We start from the raw sequence: 15,000 nt of genomic DNA, 5'->3' as shown, positions 1-15,000 counted from the left end.
TCCAGAGCGATTCGCGCGATGAGTCCTTGATACTTAGTCGTTTTTGGCAAAATTTCTGACTTTTTGAAAATTTCACAATTTTGTGAAAACTTCCACAAAATGAGGTTCTAGTATGTTAGAGGGCATCCCAGGAGGGCTCCAAAAGTGTGGGTAAAATATATATCCCACAGGGGGAAAATTGAAAAAAAGTTGAAAAAAAAAATTTTTGGGGACTTAGAAAATTTTCACACATGTGTCAGACTTCCAGAGAGGGGAGCATGTCAGTGCGCGCATCCGATTTCAGTTCCAGAGCGATTCGCGCGATGAGTCCTTGATACTTAGTCGTTTTTGCAAAATTTCTGACTTTTTGGAAAATTTCACAATTTTGTGAAAACTTCCACAAAATGAGGTTCTAGTATGTTAGAGGGCATCCCAGGAGGGCTCCAAAAGTGTGGGTAAAATATATATCCCACAGGGGGAAAATTGAAAAAAAGTTGAAAAAAAAAATTTTTGGGGACTTAGAAAATTTTCACACATGTGTCAGACTTCCAGAGAGGGGAGCATGTCAGTGCGCGCATCCGATTTCAGTTCCAGAGCGATTCGCGCGATGAGTCCTTGATACTTAGTCGTTTTTGCAAAATTTCTGACTTTTTGGAAAATTTCACAATTTTGTGAAAACTTCCACAAAATGAGGTTCTAGTATGTTAGAGGGCATCCCAGGAGGGCTCCAAAAGTGTGGGTAAAATATATATCCCACAGGGGGAAAATTGAAAAAAAGTTGAAAAAAAAAATTTTTGGGGACTTAGAAAATTTTTCAACTTTTGTCAGACTTCCAGACAGGGGAGCGTGTCAGTGCGCGCATCCGATTTCAGTTCCAGAGCGATTCGCGCGATGAGTCCTTGATACTTAGTCGTTTTTGCAAAATTTCTGACTTTTTGGAAAATTTCACAATTTTGTGAAAACTTCCACAAAATGAGGTTCTAGTATGTTAGAGGGCATCCCAGGAGGGCTCCAAAAGTGTGGGTAAAATATATATCCCACAGGGGGAAAATTGAAAAAAAGTTGAAAAAAAAAATTTTTGGGGACTTAGAAAATTTTTCAACTTTTGTCAGACTTCCAGACAGGGGAGCGTGTCAGTGCGCGCATACGATTTCAGTTCCAGAGCGATTCGCGCGATGAGTCCTTGATACTTAGTCGTTTTTGGCAAAATTTCTGACTTTTTGAAAATTTCACAATTTTGTGAAAACTTCCACAAAATGAGGTTCTAGTATGTTAGAGGGCATCCCAGGAGGGCTCCAAAAGTGTGGGTAAAATATATATCCCACAGGGGGAAAATTGAAAAAAAGTTGAAAAAAAAAATTTTTGGGGACTTAGAAAATTTTCACACATGTGTCAGACTTCCAGACAGGGGAGCGTGTCAGTGCGCGCATCCGATTTCAGTTCCAGAGCGATTCGCGCGATGAGTCCTTGATACTTAGTCGTTTTTGGCAAAATTTCTGACTTTTTGAAAATTTCACAATTTTGTGAAAACTTCCACAAAATGAGGTTCTAGTATGTTAGAGGGCATCCCAGGAGGGCTCCAAAAGTGTGGGTAAAATATATATCCCACAGGGGGAAAATTGAAAAAAAGTTGAAAAAAAAAATTTTTGGGGACTTAGAAAATTTTTCAACTTTTGTCAGACTTCCAGACAGGGGAGCGTGTCAGTGCGCGCATCCGATTTCAGTTCCAGAGCGATTCGCGCGATGAGTCCTTGATACTTAGTCGTTTTTGCAAAATTTCTGACTTTTTGGAAAATTTCACAATTTTGTGAAAACTTCCACAAAATGAGGTTCTAGTATGTTAGAGGGCATCCCAGGAGGGCTCCAAAAGTGTGGGTAAAATATATATCCCACAGGGGGAAAATTGAAAAAAAGTTGAAAAAAAAAATTTTTGGGGACTTAGAAAATTTTTCAACTTTTGTCAGACTTCCAGACAGGGGAGCGTGTCAGTGCGCGCATCCGATTTCAGTTCCAGAGCGATTCGCGCGATGAGTCCTTGATACTTAGTCGTTTTTGCAAAATTTCTGACTTTTTGGAAAATTTCACAATTTTGTGAAAACTTCCACAAAATGAGGTTCTAGTATGTTAGAGGGCATCCCAGGAGGGCTCCAAAAGTGTGGGTAAAATATATATCCCACAGGGGGAAAATTGAAAAAAAGTTGAAAAAAAAAATTTTTGGGGACTTAGAAAATTTTTCAACTTTTGTCAGACTTCCAGACAGGGGAGCGTGTCAGTGCGCGCATCCGATTTCAGTTCCAGAGCGATTCGCGCGATGAGTCCTTGATACTTAGTCGTTTTTGGCAAAATTTCTGACTTTTTGAAAATTTCACAATTTTGTGAAAACTTCCACAAAATGAGGTTCTAGTATGTTAGAGGGCATCCCAGGAGGGCTCCAAAAGTGTGGGTAAAATATATATCCCACAGGGGGAAAATTGAAAAAAAGTTGAAAAAAAAAATTTTTGGGGACTTAGAAAATTTTCACACATGTGTCAGACTTCCAGAGAGGGGAGCATGTCAGTGCGCGCATCCGATTTCAGTTCCAGAGCGATTCGCGCGATGAGTCCTTGATACTTAGTCGTTTTTGCAAAATTTCTGACTTTTTGGAAAATTTCACAATTTTGTGAAAACTTCCACAAAATGAGGTTCTAGTATGTTAGAGGGCATCCCAGGAGGGCTCCAAAAGTGTGGGTAAAATATATATCCCACAGGGGGAAAATTGAAAAAAAGTTGAAAAAAAAAATTTTTGGGGACTTAGAAAATTTTTCAACTTTTGTCAGACTTCCAGACAGGGGAGCGTGTCAGTGCGCGCATCCGATTTCAGTTCCAGAGCGATTCGCGCGATGAGTCCTTGATACTTAGTCGTTTTTGCAAAATTTCTGACTTTTTGGAAAATTTCACAATTTTGTGAAAACTTCCACAAAATGAGGTTCTAGTATGTTAGAGGGCATCCCAGGAGGGCTCCAAAAGTGTGGGTAAAATATATATCCCACAGGGGGAAAATTGAAAAAAAGTTGAAAAAAAAAATTTTTGGGGACTTAGAAAATTTTTCAACTTTTGTCAGACTTCCAGACAGGGGAGCGTGTCAGTGCGCGCATCCGATTTCAGTTCCAGAGCGATTCGCGCGATGAGTCCTTGATACTTAGTCGTTTTTGGCAAAATTTCTGACTTTTTGAAAATTTCACAATTTTGTGAAAACTTCCACAAAATGAGGTTCTAGTATGTTAGAGGGCATCCCAGGAGGGCTCCAAAAGTGTGGGTAAAATATATATCCCACAGGGGGAAAATTGAAAAAAAGTTGAAAAAAAAAATTTTTGGGGACTTAGAAAATTTTCACACATGTGTCAGACTTCCAGACAGGGGAGCGTGTCAGTGCGCGCATCCGATTTCAGTTCCAGAGCGATTCGCGCGATGAGTCCTTGATACTTAGTCGTTTTTGGCAAAATTTCTGACTTTTTGAAAATTTCACAATTTTGTGAAAACTTCCACAAAATGAGGTTCTAGTATGTTAGAGGGCATCCCAGGAGGGCTCCAAAAGTGTGGGTAAAATATATATCCCACAGGGGGAAAATTGAAAAAAAGTTGAAAAAAAAAATTTTTGGGGACTTAGAAAATTTTTCAACTTTTGTCAGACTTCCAGACAGGGGAGCGTGTCAGTGCGCGCATCCGATTTCAGTTCCAGAGCGATTCGCGCGATGAGTCCTTGATACTTAGTCGTTTTTGCAAAATTTCTGACTTTTTGGAAAATTTCACAATTTTGTGAAAACTTCCACAAAATGAGGTTCTAGTATGTTAGAGGGCATCCCAGGAGGGCTCCAAAAGTGTGGGTAAAATATATATCCCACAGGGGGAAAATTGAAAAAAAGTTGAAAAAAAAAATTTTTGGGGACTTAGAAAATTTTTCAACTTTTGTCAGACTTCCAGACAGGGGAGCGTGTCAGTGCGCGCATCCGATTTCAGTTCCAGAGCGATTCGCGCGATGAGTCCTTGATACTTAGTCGTTTTTGGCAAAATTTCTGACTTTTTGAAAATTTCACAATTTTGTGAAAACTTCCACAAAATGAGGTTCTAGTATGTTAGAGGGCATCCCAGGAGGGCTCCAAAAGTGTGGGTAAAATATATATCCCACAGGGGGAAAATTGAAAAAAAGTTGAAAAAAAAAATTTTTGGGGACTTAGAAAATTTTCACACATGTGTCAGACTTCCAGACAGGGGAGCGTGTCAGTGCGCGCATCCGATTTCAGTTCCAGAGCGATTCGCGCGATGAGTCCTTGATACTTAGTCGTTTTTGGCAAAATTTCTGACTTTTTGAAAATTTCACAATTTTGTGAAAACTTCCACAAAATGAGGTTCTAGTATGTTAGAGGGCATCCCAGGAGGGCTCCAAAAGTGTGGGTAAAATATATATCCCACAGGGGGAAAATTGAAAAAAAGTTGAAAAAAAAAATTTTTGGGGACTTAGAAAATTTTTCAACTTTTGTCAGACTTCCAGACAGGGGAGCGTGTCAGTGCGCGCATCCGATTTCAGTTCCAGAGCGATTCGCGCGATGAGTCCTTGATACTTAGTCGTTTTTGGCAAAATTTCTGACTTTTTGAAAATTTCACAATTTTGTGAAAACTTCCACAAAATGAGGTTCTAGTATGTTAGAGGGCATCCCAGGAGGGCTCCAAAAGTGTGGGTAAAATATATATCCCACAGGGGGAAAATTGAAAAAAAGTTGAAAAAAAAAATTTTTGGGGACTTAGAAAATTTTTCAACTTTTGTCAGACTTCCAGACAGGGGAGCGTGTCAGTGCGCGCATCCGATTTCAGTTCCAGAGCGATTCGCGCGATGAGTCCTTGATACTTAGTCGTTTTTGCAAAATTTCTGACTTTTTGGAAAATTTCACAATTTTGTGAAAACTTCCACAAAATGAGGTTCTAGTATGTTAGAGGGCATCCCAGGAGGGCTCCAAAAGTGTGGGTAAAATATATATCCCACAGGGGGAAAATTGAAAAAAAGTTGAAAAAAAAAATTTTTGGGGACTTAGAAAATTTTTCAACTTTTGTCAGACTTCCAGACAGGGGAGCGTGTCAGTGCGCGCATCCGATTTCAGTTCCAGAGCGATTCGCGCGATGAGTCCTTGATACTTAGTCGTTTTTGGCAAAATTTCTGACTTTTTGAAAATTTCACAATTTTGTGAAAACTTCCACAAAATGAGGTTCTAGTATGTTAGAGGGCATCCCAGGAGGGCTCCAAAAGTGTGGGTAAAATATATATCCCACAGGGGGAAAATTGAAAAAAAGTTGAAAAAAAAAATTTTTGGGGACTTAGAAAATTTTCACACATGTGTCAGACTTCCAGACAGGGGAGCGTGTCAGTGCGCGCATCCGATTTCAGTTCCAGAGCGATTCGCGCGATGAGTCCTTGATACTTAGTCGTTTTTGGCAAAATTTCTGACTTTTTGAAAATTTCACAATTTTGTGAAAACTTCCACAAAATGAGGTTCTAGTATGTTAGAGGGCATCCCAGGAGGGCTCCAAAAGTGTGGGTAAAATATATATCCCACAGGGGGAAAATTGAAAAAAAGTTGAAAAAAAAAATTTTTGGGGACTTAGAAAATTTTCACACATGTGTCAGACTTCCAGAGAGGGGAGCATGTCAGTGCGCGCATCCGATTTCAGTTCCAGAGCGATTCGCGCGATGAGTCCTTGATACTTAGTCGTTTTTGCAAAATTTCTGACTTTTTGGAAAATTTCACAATTTTGTGAAAACTTCCACAAAATGAGGTTCTAGTATGTTAGAGGGCATCCCAGGAGGGCTCCAAAAGTGTGGGTAAAATATATATCCCACAGGGGGAAAATTGAAAAAAAGTTGAAAAAAAAAATTTTTGGGGACTTAGAAAATTTTCACACATGTGTCAGACTTCCAGAGAGGGGAGCATGTCAGTGCGCGCATCCGATTTCAGTTCCAGAGCGATTCGCGCGATGAGTCCTTGATACTTAGTCGTTTTTGCAAAATTTCTGACTTTTTGGAAAATTTCACAATTTTGTGAAAACTTCCACAAAATGAGGTTCTAGTATGTTAGAGGGCATCCCAGGAGGGCTCCAAAAGTGTGGGTAAAATATATATCCCACAGGGGGAAAATTGAAAAAAAGTTGAAAAAAAAAATTTTTGGGGACTTAGAAAATTTTTCAACTTTTGTCAGACTTCCAGACAGGGGAGCGTGTCAGTGCGCGCATCCGATTTCAGTTCCAGAGCGATTCGCGCGATGAGTCCTTGATACTTAGTCGTTTTTGCAAAATTTCTGACTTTTTGGAAAATTTCACAATTTTGTGAAAACTTCCACAAAATGAGGTTCTAGTATGTTAGAGGGCATCCCAGGAGGGCTCCAAAAGTGTGGGTAAAATATATATCCCACAGGGGGAAAATTGAAAAAAAGTTGAAAAAAAAAATTTTTGGGGACTTAGAAAATTTTTCAACTTTTGTCAGACTTCCAGACAGGGGAGCGTGTCAGTGCGCGCATACGATTTCAGTTCCAGAGCGATTCGCGCGATGAGTCCTTGATACTTAGTCGTTTTTGGCAAAATTTCTGACTTTTTGAAAATTTCACAATTTTGTGAAAACTTCCACAAAATGAGGTTCTAGTATGTTAGAGGGCATCCCAGGAGGGCTCCAAAAGTGTGGGTAAAATATATATCCCACAGGGGGAAAATTGAAAAAAAGTTGAAAAAAAAAATTTTTGGGGACTTAGAAAATTTTTCAACTTTTGTCAGACTTCCAGACAGGGGAGCGTGTCAGTGCGCGCATCCGATTTCAGTTCCAGAGCGATTCGCGCGATGAGTCCTTGATACTTAGTCGTTTTTGGCAAAATTTCTGACTTTTTGAAAATTTCACAATTTTGTGAAAACTTCCACAAAATGAGGTTCTAGTATGTTAGAGGGCATCCCAGGAGGGCTCCAAAAGTGTGGGTAAAATATATATCCCACAGGGGGAAAATTGAAAAAAAGTTGAAAAAAAAAATTTTTGGGGACTTAGAAAATTTTCACACATGTGTCAGACTTCCAGACAGGGGAGCGTGTCAGTGCGCGCATCCGATTTCAGTTCCAGAGCGATTCGCGCGATGAGTCCTTGATACTTAGTCGTTTTTGGCAAAATTTCTGACTTTTTGAAAATTTCACAATTTTGTGAAAACTTCCACAAAATGAGGTTCTAGTATGTTAGAGGGCATCCCAGGAGGGCTCCAAAAGTGTGGGTAAAATATATATCCCACAGGGGGAAAATTGAAAAAAAGTTGAAAAAAAAAATTTTTGGGGACTTAGAAAATTTTCACACATGTGTCAGACTTCCAGAGAGGGGAGCATGTCAGTGCGCGCATCCGATTTCAGTTCCAGAGCGATTCGCGCGATGAGTCCTTGATACTTAGTCGTTTTTGCAAAATTTCTGACTTTTTTGAAAATTTCACAATTTTGTGAAAACTTCCACAAAATGAGGTTCTAGTATGTTAGAGGGCATCCCAGGAGGGCTCCAAAAGTGTGGGTAAAATATATATCCCACAGGGGGAAAATTGAAAAAAAGTTGAAAAAAAAAATTTTTGGGGACTTAGAAAATTTTTCAACTTTTGTCAGACTTCCAGACAGGGGAGCGTGTCAGTGCGCGCATCCGATTTCAGTTCCAGAGCGATTCGCGCGATGAGTCCTTGATACTTAGTCGTTTTTGGCAAAATTTCTGACTTTTTGAAAATTTCACAATTTTGTGAAAACTTCCACAAAATGAGGTTCTAGTATGTTAGAGGGCATCCCAGGAGGGCTCCAAAAGTGTGGGTAAAATATATATCCCACAGGGGGAAAATTGAAAAAAAGTTGAAAAAAAAAATTTTTGGGGACTTAGAAAATTTTCACACATGTGTCAGACTTCCAGACAGGGGAGCGTGTCAGTGCGCGCATCCGATTTCAGTTCCAGAGCGATTCGCGCGATGAGTCCTTGATACTTAGTCGTTTTTGGCAAAATTTCTGACTTTTTGAAAATTTCACAATTTTGTGAAAACTTCCACAAAATGAGGTTCTAGTATGTTAGAGGGCATCCCAGGAGGGCTCCAAAAGTGTGGGTAAAATATATATCCCACAGGGGGAAAATTGAAAAAAAGTTGAAAAAAAAAATTTTTGGGGACTTAGAAAATTTTCACACATGTGTCAGACTTCCAGAGAGGGGAGCATGTCAGTGCGCGCATCCGATTTCAGTTCCAGAGCGATTCGCGCGATGAGTCCTTGATACTTAGTCGTTTTTGCAAAATTTCTGACTTTTTGGAAAATTTCACAATTTTGTGAAAACTTCCACAAAATGAGGTTCTAGTATGTTAGAGGGCATCCCAGGAGGGCTCCAAAAGTGTGGGTAAAATATATATCCCACAGGGGGAAAATTGAAAAAAAGTTGAAAAAAAAAATTTTTGGGGACTTAGAAAATTTTTCAACTTTTGTCAGACTTCCAGACAGGGGAGCGTGTCAGTGCGCGCATCCGATTTCAGTTCCAGAGCGATTCGCGCGATGAGTCCTTGATACTTAGTCGTTTTTGCAAAATTTCTGACTTTTTGGAAAATTTCACAATTTTGTGAAAACTTCCACAAAATGAGGTTCTAGTATGTTAGAGGGCATCCCAGGAGGGCTCCAAAAGTGTGGGTAAAATATATATCCCACAGGGGGAAAATTGAAAAAAAGTTGAAAAAAAAAATTTTTGGGGACTTAGAAAATTTTTCAACTTTTGTCAGACTTCCAGACAGGGGAGCGTGTCAGTGCGCGCATCCGATTTCAGTTCCAGAGCGATTCGCGCGATGAGTCCTTGATACTTAGTCGTTTTTGGCAAAATTTCTGACTTTTTGAAAATTTCACAATTTTGTGAAAACTTCCACAAAATGAGGTTCTAGTATGTTAGAGGGCATCCCAGGAGGGCTCCAAAAGTGTGGGTAAAATATATATCCCACAGGGGGAAAATTGAAAAAAAGTTGAAAAAAAAAATTTTTGGGGACTTAGAAAATTTTCACACATGTGTCAGACTTCCAGACAGGGGAGCGTGTCAGTGCGCGCATCCGATTTCAGTTCCAGAGCGATTCGCGCGATGAGTCCTTGATACTTAGTCGTTTTTGGCAAAATTTCTGACTTTTTGAAAATTTCACAATTTTGTGAAAACTTCCACAAAATGAGGTTCTAGTATGTTAGAGGGCATCCCAGGAGGGCTCCAAAAGTGTGGGTAAAATATATATCCCACAGGGGGAAAATTGAAAAAAAGTTGAAAAAAAAAATTTTTGGGGACTTAGAAAATTTTTCAACTTTTGTCAGACTTCCAGACAGGGGAGCGTGTCAGTGCGCGCATCCGATTTCAGTTCCAGAGCGATTCGCGCGATGAGTCCTTGATACTTAGTCGTTTTTGCAAAATTTCTGACTTTTTGGAAAATTTCACAATTTTGTGAAAACTTCCACAAAATGAGGTTCTAGTATGTTAGAGGGCATCCCAGGAGGGCTCCAAAAGTGTGGGTAAAATATATATCCCACAGGGGGAAAATTGAAAAAAAGTTGAAAAAAAAAATTTTTGGGGACTTAGAAAATTTTTCAACTTTTGTCAGACTTCCAGACAGGGGAGCGTGTCAGTGCGCGCATCCGATTTCAGTTCCAGAGCGATTCGCGCGATGAGTCCTTGATACTTAGTCGTTTTTGGCAAAATTTCTGACTTTTTGAAAATTTCACAATTTTGTGAAAACTTCCACAAAATGAGGTTCTAGTATGTTAGAGGGCATCCCAGGAGGGCTCCAAAAGTGTGGGTAAAATATATATCCCACAGGGGGAAAATTGAAAAAAAGTTGAAAAAAAAAATTTTTGGGGACTTAGAAAATTTTCACACATGTGTCAGACTTCCAGACAGGGGAGCGTGTCAGTGCGCGCATCCGATTTCAGTTCCAGAGCGATTCGCGCGATGAGTCCTTGATACTTAGTCGTTTTTGGCAAAATTTCTGACTTTTTGAAAATTTCACAATTTTGTGAAAACTTCCACAAAATGAGGTTCTAGTATGTTAGAGGGCATCCCAGGAGGGCTCCAAAAGTGTGGGTAAAATATATATCCCACAGGGGGAAAATTGAAAAAAAGTTGAAAAAAAAAATTTTTGGGGACTTAGAAAATTTTTCAACTTTTGTCAGACTTCCAGACAGGGGAGCGTGTCAGTGCGCGCATCCGATTTCAGTTCCAGAGCGATTCGCGCGATGAGTCCTTGATACTTAGTCGTTTTTGGCAAAATTTCTGACTTTTTGAAAATTTCACAATTTTGTGAAAACTTCCACAAAATGAGGTTCTAGTATGTTAGAGGGCATCCCAGGAGGGCTCCAAAAGTGTGGGTAAAATATATATCCCACAGGGGGAAAATTGAAAAAAAGTTGAAAAAAAAAATTTTTGGGGACTTAGAAAATTTTTCAACTTTTGTCAGACTTCCAGACAGGGGAGCGTGTCAGTGCGCGCATCCGATTTCAGTTCCAGAGCGATTCGCGCGATGAGTCCTTGATACTTAGTCGTTTTTGCAAAATTTCTGACTTTTTGGAAAATTTCACAATTTTGTGAAAACTTCCACAAAATGAGGTTCTAGTATGTTAGAGGGCATCCCAGGAGGGCTCCAAAAGTGTGGGTAAAATATATATCCCACAGGGGGAAAATTGAAAAAAAGTTGAAAAAAAAAATTTTTGGGGACTTAGAAAATTTTTCAACTTTTGTCAGACTTCCAGACAGGGGAGCGTGTCAGTGCGCGCATCCGATTTCAGTTCCAGAGCGATTCGCGCGATGAGTCCTTGATACTTAGTCGTTTTTGGCAAAATTTCTGACTTTTTGAAAATTTCACAATTTTGTGAAAACTTCCACAAAATGAGGTTCTAGTATGTTAGAGGGCATCCCAGGAGGGCTCCAAAAGTGTGGGTAAAATATATATCCCACAGGGGGAAAATTGAAAAAAAGTTGAAAAAAAAAATTTTTGGGGACTTAGAAAATTTTCACACATGTGTCAGACTTCCAGACAGGGGAGCGTGTCAGTGCGCGCATCCGATTTCAGTTCCAGAGCGATTCGCGCGATGAGTCCTTGATACTTAGTCGTTTTTGGCAAAATTTCTGACTTTTTGAAAATTTCACAATTTTGTGAAAACTTCCACAAAATGAGGTTCTAGTATGTTAGAGGGCATCCCAGGAGGGCTCCAAAAGTGTGGGTAAAATATATATCCCACAGGGGGAAAATTGAAAAAAAGTTGAAAAAAAAAATTTTTGGGGACTTAGAAAATTTTCACACATGTGTCAGACTTCCAGAGAGGGGAGCATGTCAGTGCGCGCATCCGATTTCAGTTCCAGAGCGATTCGCGCGATGAGTCCTTGATACTTAGTCGTTTTTGCAAAATTTCTGACTTTTTGGAAAATTTCACAATTTTGTGAAAACTTCCACAAAATGAGGTTCTAGTATGTTAGAGGGCATCCCAGGAGGGCTCCAAAAGTGTGGGTAAAATATATATCCCACAGGGGGAAAATTGAAAAAAAGTTGAAAAAAAAAATTTTTGGGGACTTAGAAAATTTTCACACATGTGTCAGACTTCCAGAGAGGGGAGCATGTCAGTGCGCGCATCCGATTTCAGTTCCAGAGCGATTCGCGCGATGAGTCCTTGATACTTAGTCGTTTTTGCAAAATTTCTGACTTTTTGGAAAATTTCACAATTTTGTGAAAACTTCCACAAAATGAGGTTCTAGTATGTTAGAGGGCATCCCAGGAGGGCTCCAAAAGTGTGGGTAAAATATATATCCCACAGGGGGAAAATTGAAAAAAAGTTGAAAAAAAAAATTTTTGGGGACTTAGAAAATTTTTCAACTTTTGTCAGACTTCCAGACAGGGGAGCGTGTCAGTGCGCGCATCCGATTTCAGTTCCAGAGCGATTCGCGCGATGAGTCCTTGATACTTAGTCGTTTTTGCAAAATTTCTGACTTTTTGGAAAATTTCACAATTTTGTGAAAACTTCCACAAAATGAGGTTCTAGTATGTTAGAGGGCATCCCAGGAGGGCTCCAAAAGTGTGGGTAAAATATATATCCCACAGGGGGAAAATTGAAAAAAAGTTGAAAAAAAAAATTTTTGGGGACTTAGAAAATTTTTCAACTTTTGTCAGACTTCCAGACAGGGGAGCGTGTCAGTGCGCGCATACGATTTCAGTTCCAGAGCGATTCGCGCGATGAGTCCTTGATACTTAGTCGTTTTTGGCAAAATTTCTGACTTTTTGAAAATTTCACAATTTTGTGAAAACTTCCACAAAATGAGGTTCTAGTATGTTAGAGGGCATCCCAGGAGGGCTCCAAAAGTGTGGGTAAAATATATATCCCACAGGGGGAAAATTGAAAAAAAGTTGAAAAAAAAAATTTTTGGGGACTTAGAAAATTTTTCAACTTTTGTCAGACTTCCAGACAGGGGAGCGTGTCAGTGCGCGCATCCGATTTCAGTTCCAGAGCGATTCGCGCGATGAGTCCTTGATACTTAGTCGTTTTTGGCAAAATTTCTGACTTTTTGAAAATTTCACAATTTTGTGAAAACTTCCACAAAATGAGGTTCTAGTATGTTAGAGGGCATCCCAGGAGGGCTCCAAAAGTGTGGGTAAAATATATATCCCACAGGGGGAAAATTGAAAAAAAGTTGAAAAAAAAAATTTTTGGGGACTTAGAAAATTTTCACACATGTGTCAGACTTCCAGACAGGGGAGCGTGTCAGTGCGCGCATCCGATTTCAGTTCCAGAGCGATTCGCGCGATGAGTCCTTGATACTTAGTCGTTTTTGGCAAAATTTCTGACTTTTTGAAAATTTCACAATTTTGTGAAAACTTCCACAAAATGAGGTTCTAGTATGTTAGAGGGCATCCCAGGAGGGCTCCAAAAGTGTGGGTAAAATATATATCCCACAGGGGGAAAATTGAAAAAAAGTTGAAAAAAAAAATTTTTGGGGACTTAGAAAATTTTCACACATGTGTCAGACTTCCAGAGAGGGGAGCATGTCAGTGCGCGCATCCGATTTCAGTTCCAGAGCGATTCGCGCGATGAGTCCTTGATACTTAGTCGTTTTTGCAAAATTTCTGACTTTTTTGAAAATTTCACAATTTTGTGAAAACTTCCACAAAATGAGGTTCTAGTATGTTAGAGGGCATCCCAGGAGGGCTCCAAAAGTGTGGGTAAAATATATATCCCACAGGGGGAAAATTGAAAAAAAGTTGAAAAAAAAAATTTTTGGGGACTTAGAAAATTTTTCAACTTTTGTCAGACTTCCAGACAGGGGAGCGTGTCAGTGCGCGCATCCGATTTCAGTTCCAGAGCGATTCGCGCGATGAGTCCTTGATACTTAGTCGTTTTTGGCAAAATTTCTGACTTTTTGAAAATTTCACAATTTTGTGAAAACTTCCACAAAATGAGGTTCTAGTATGTTAGAGGGCATCCCAGGAGGGCTCCAAAAGTGTGGGTAAAATATATATCCCACAGGGGGAAAATTGAAAAAAAGTTGAAAAAAAAAATTTTTGGGGACTTAGAAAATTTTCACACATGTGTCAGACTTCCAGACAGGGGAGCGTGTCAGTGCGCGCATCCGATTTCAGTTCCAGAGCGATTCGCGCGATGAGTCCTTGATACTTAGTCGTTTTTGGCAAAATTTCTGACTTTTTGAAAATTTCACAATTTTGTGAAAACTTCCACAAAATGAGGTTCTAGTATGTTAGAGGGCATCCCAGGAGGGCTCCAAAAGTGTGGGTAAAATATATATCCCACAGGGGGAAAATTGAAAAAAAGTTGAAAAAAAAAATTTTTGGGGACTTAGAAAATTTTTCAACTTTTGTCAGACTTCCAGACAGGGGAGCGTGTCAGTGCGCGCATCCGATTTCAGTTCCAGAGCGATTCGCGCGATGAGTCCTTGATACTTAGTCGTTTTTGCAAAATTTCTGACTTTTTGGAAAATTTCACAATTTTGTGAAAACTTCCACAAAATGAGGTTCTAGTATGTTAGAGGGCATCCCAGGAGGGCTCCAAAAGTGTGGGTAAAATATATATCCCACAGGGGGAAAATTGAAAAAAAGTTGAAAAAAAAAATTTTTGGGGACTTAGAAAATTTTTCAACTTTTGTCAGACTTCCAGACAGGGGAGCGTGTCAGTGCGCGCATCCGATTTCAGTTCCAGAGCGATTCGCGCGATGAGTCCTTGATACTTAGTCGTTTTTGCAAAATTTCTGACTTTTTTGAAAATTTCACAATTTTGTGAAAACTTCCACAAAATGAGGTTCTAGTATGTTAGAGGGCATCCCAGGAGGGCTCCAAAAGTGTGGGTAAAATATATATCCCACAGGGGGAAAATTGAAAAAAAGTTGAAAAAAAAAATTTTTGGGGACTTAGAAAATTTTTCAACTTGTGTCAGACTTCCAGAGAGGGGAGCATGTCAGTGCGCGCATCCGATTTCAGTTCCAGAGCGATTCGCGCGATGAGTCCTTGATACTTAGTCGTTTTCAGAAGTCACAATTTTGACTTCCAGGACCCGCAAAACGTTTGTAAATTGAGCCCGCTCCCCAGTTCCAAGCGTTTTGAGGTGTCCCCGGTTGCAGTAATGCAGCCTGCCCACTAGATGTCGCAAAAGAGACAAAAAGTGAAAAAGAACCAGAATGAGGAAATTCCAGGGAGCCGAATCCGCCTGACAGTTCCAGGCGATCGGGCACTTTTTTGCATGCGTCCCTAAAGTGGGTATAGGGTGACACTCCATGCAAAGACCCAGTTTTGCACACCACCGGCAGAATATATGAGAGAGAGGTACCTCTCAGCCCCGACACATTTCGACTCATTTAAGCTGGTTTTCACCTCCGTAGGCCTGGGTATGCGTTTTGGCTATGAGTCCCTGTTCGGCTGGAGGTCTGCACCTTGGCTGAACCCAGGCTTCCGCAGCTGCGTGGGGGGACTTTTGCCGGTCGCCTATCCCAAGTCAGAG

The sequence above is a fragment of the Phyllobates terribilis genome, unplaced genomic scaffold (genome assembly GCF_046119375.1).
Source record: "Phyllobates terribilis strain yellow unplaced genomic scaffold, ASM4611937v1 Scaffold_4051__1_contigs__length_65798, whole genome shotgun sequence".
Classification (NCBI taxonomy): domain Eukaryota; kingdom Metazoa; phylum Chordata; class Amphibia; order Anura; family Dendrobatidae; genus Phyllobates; species Phyllobates terribilis.
The sequence above is the reverse complement of the archived record's forward strand: the minus strand, read 5'-3'. Positions refer to the sequence as shown.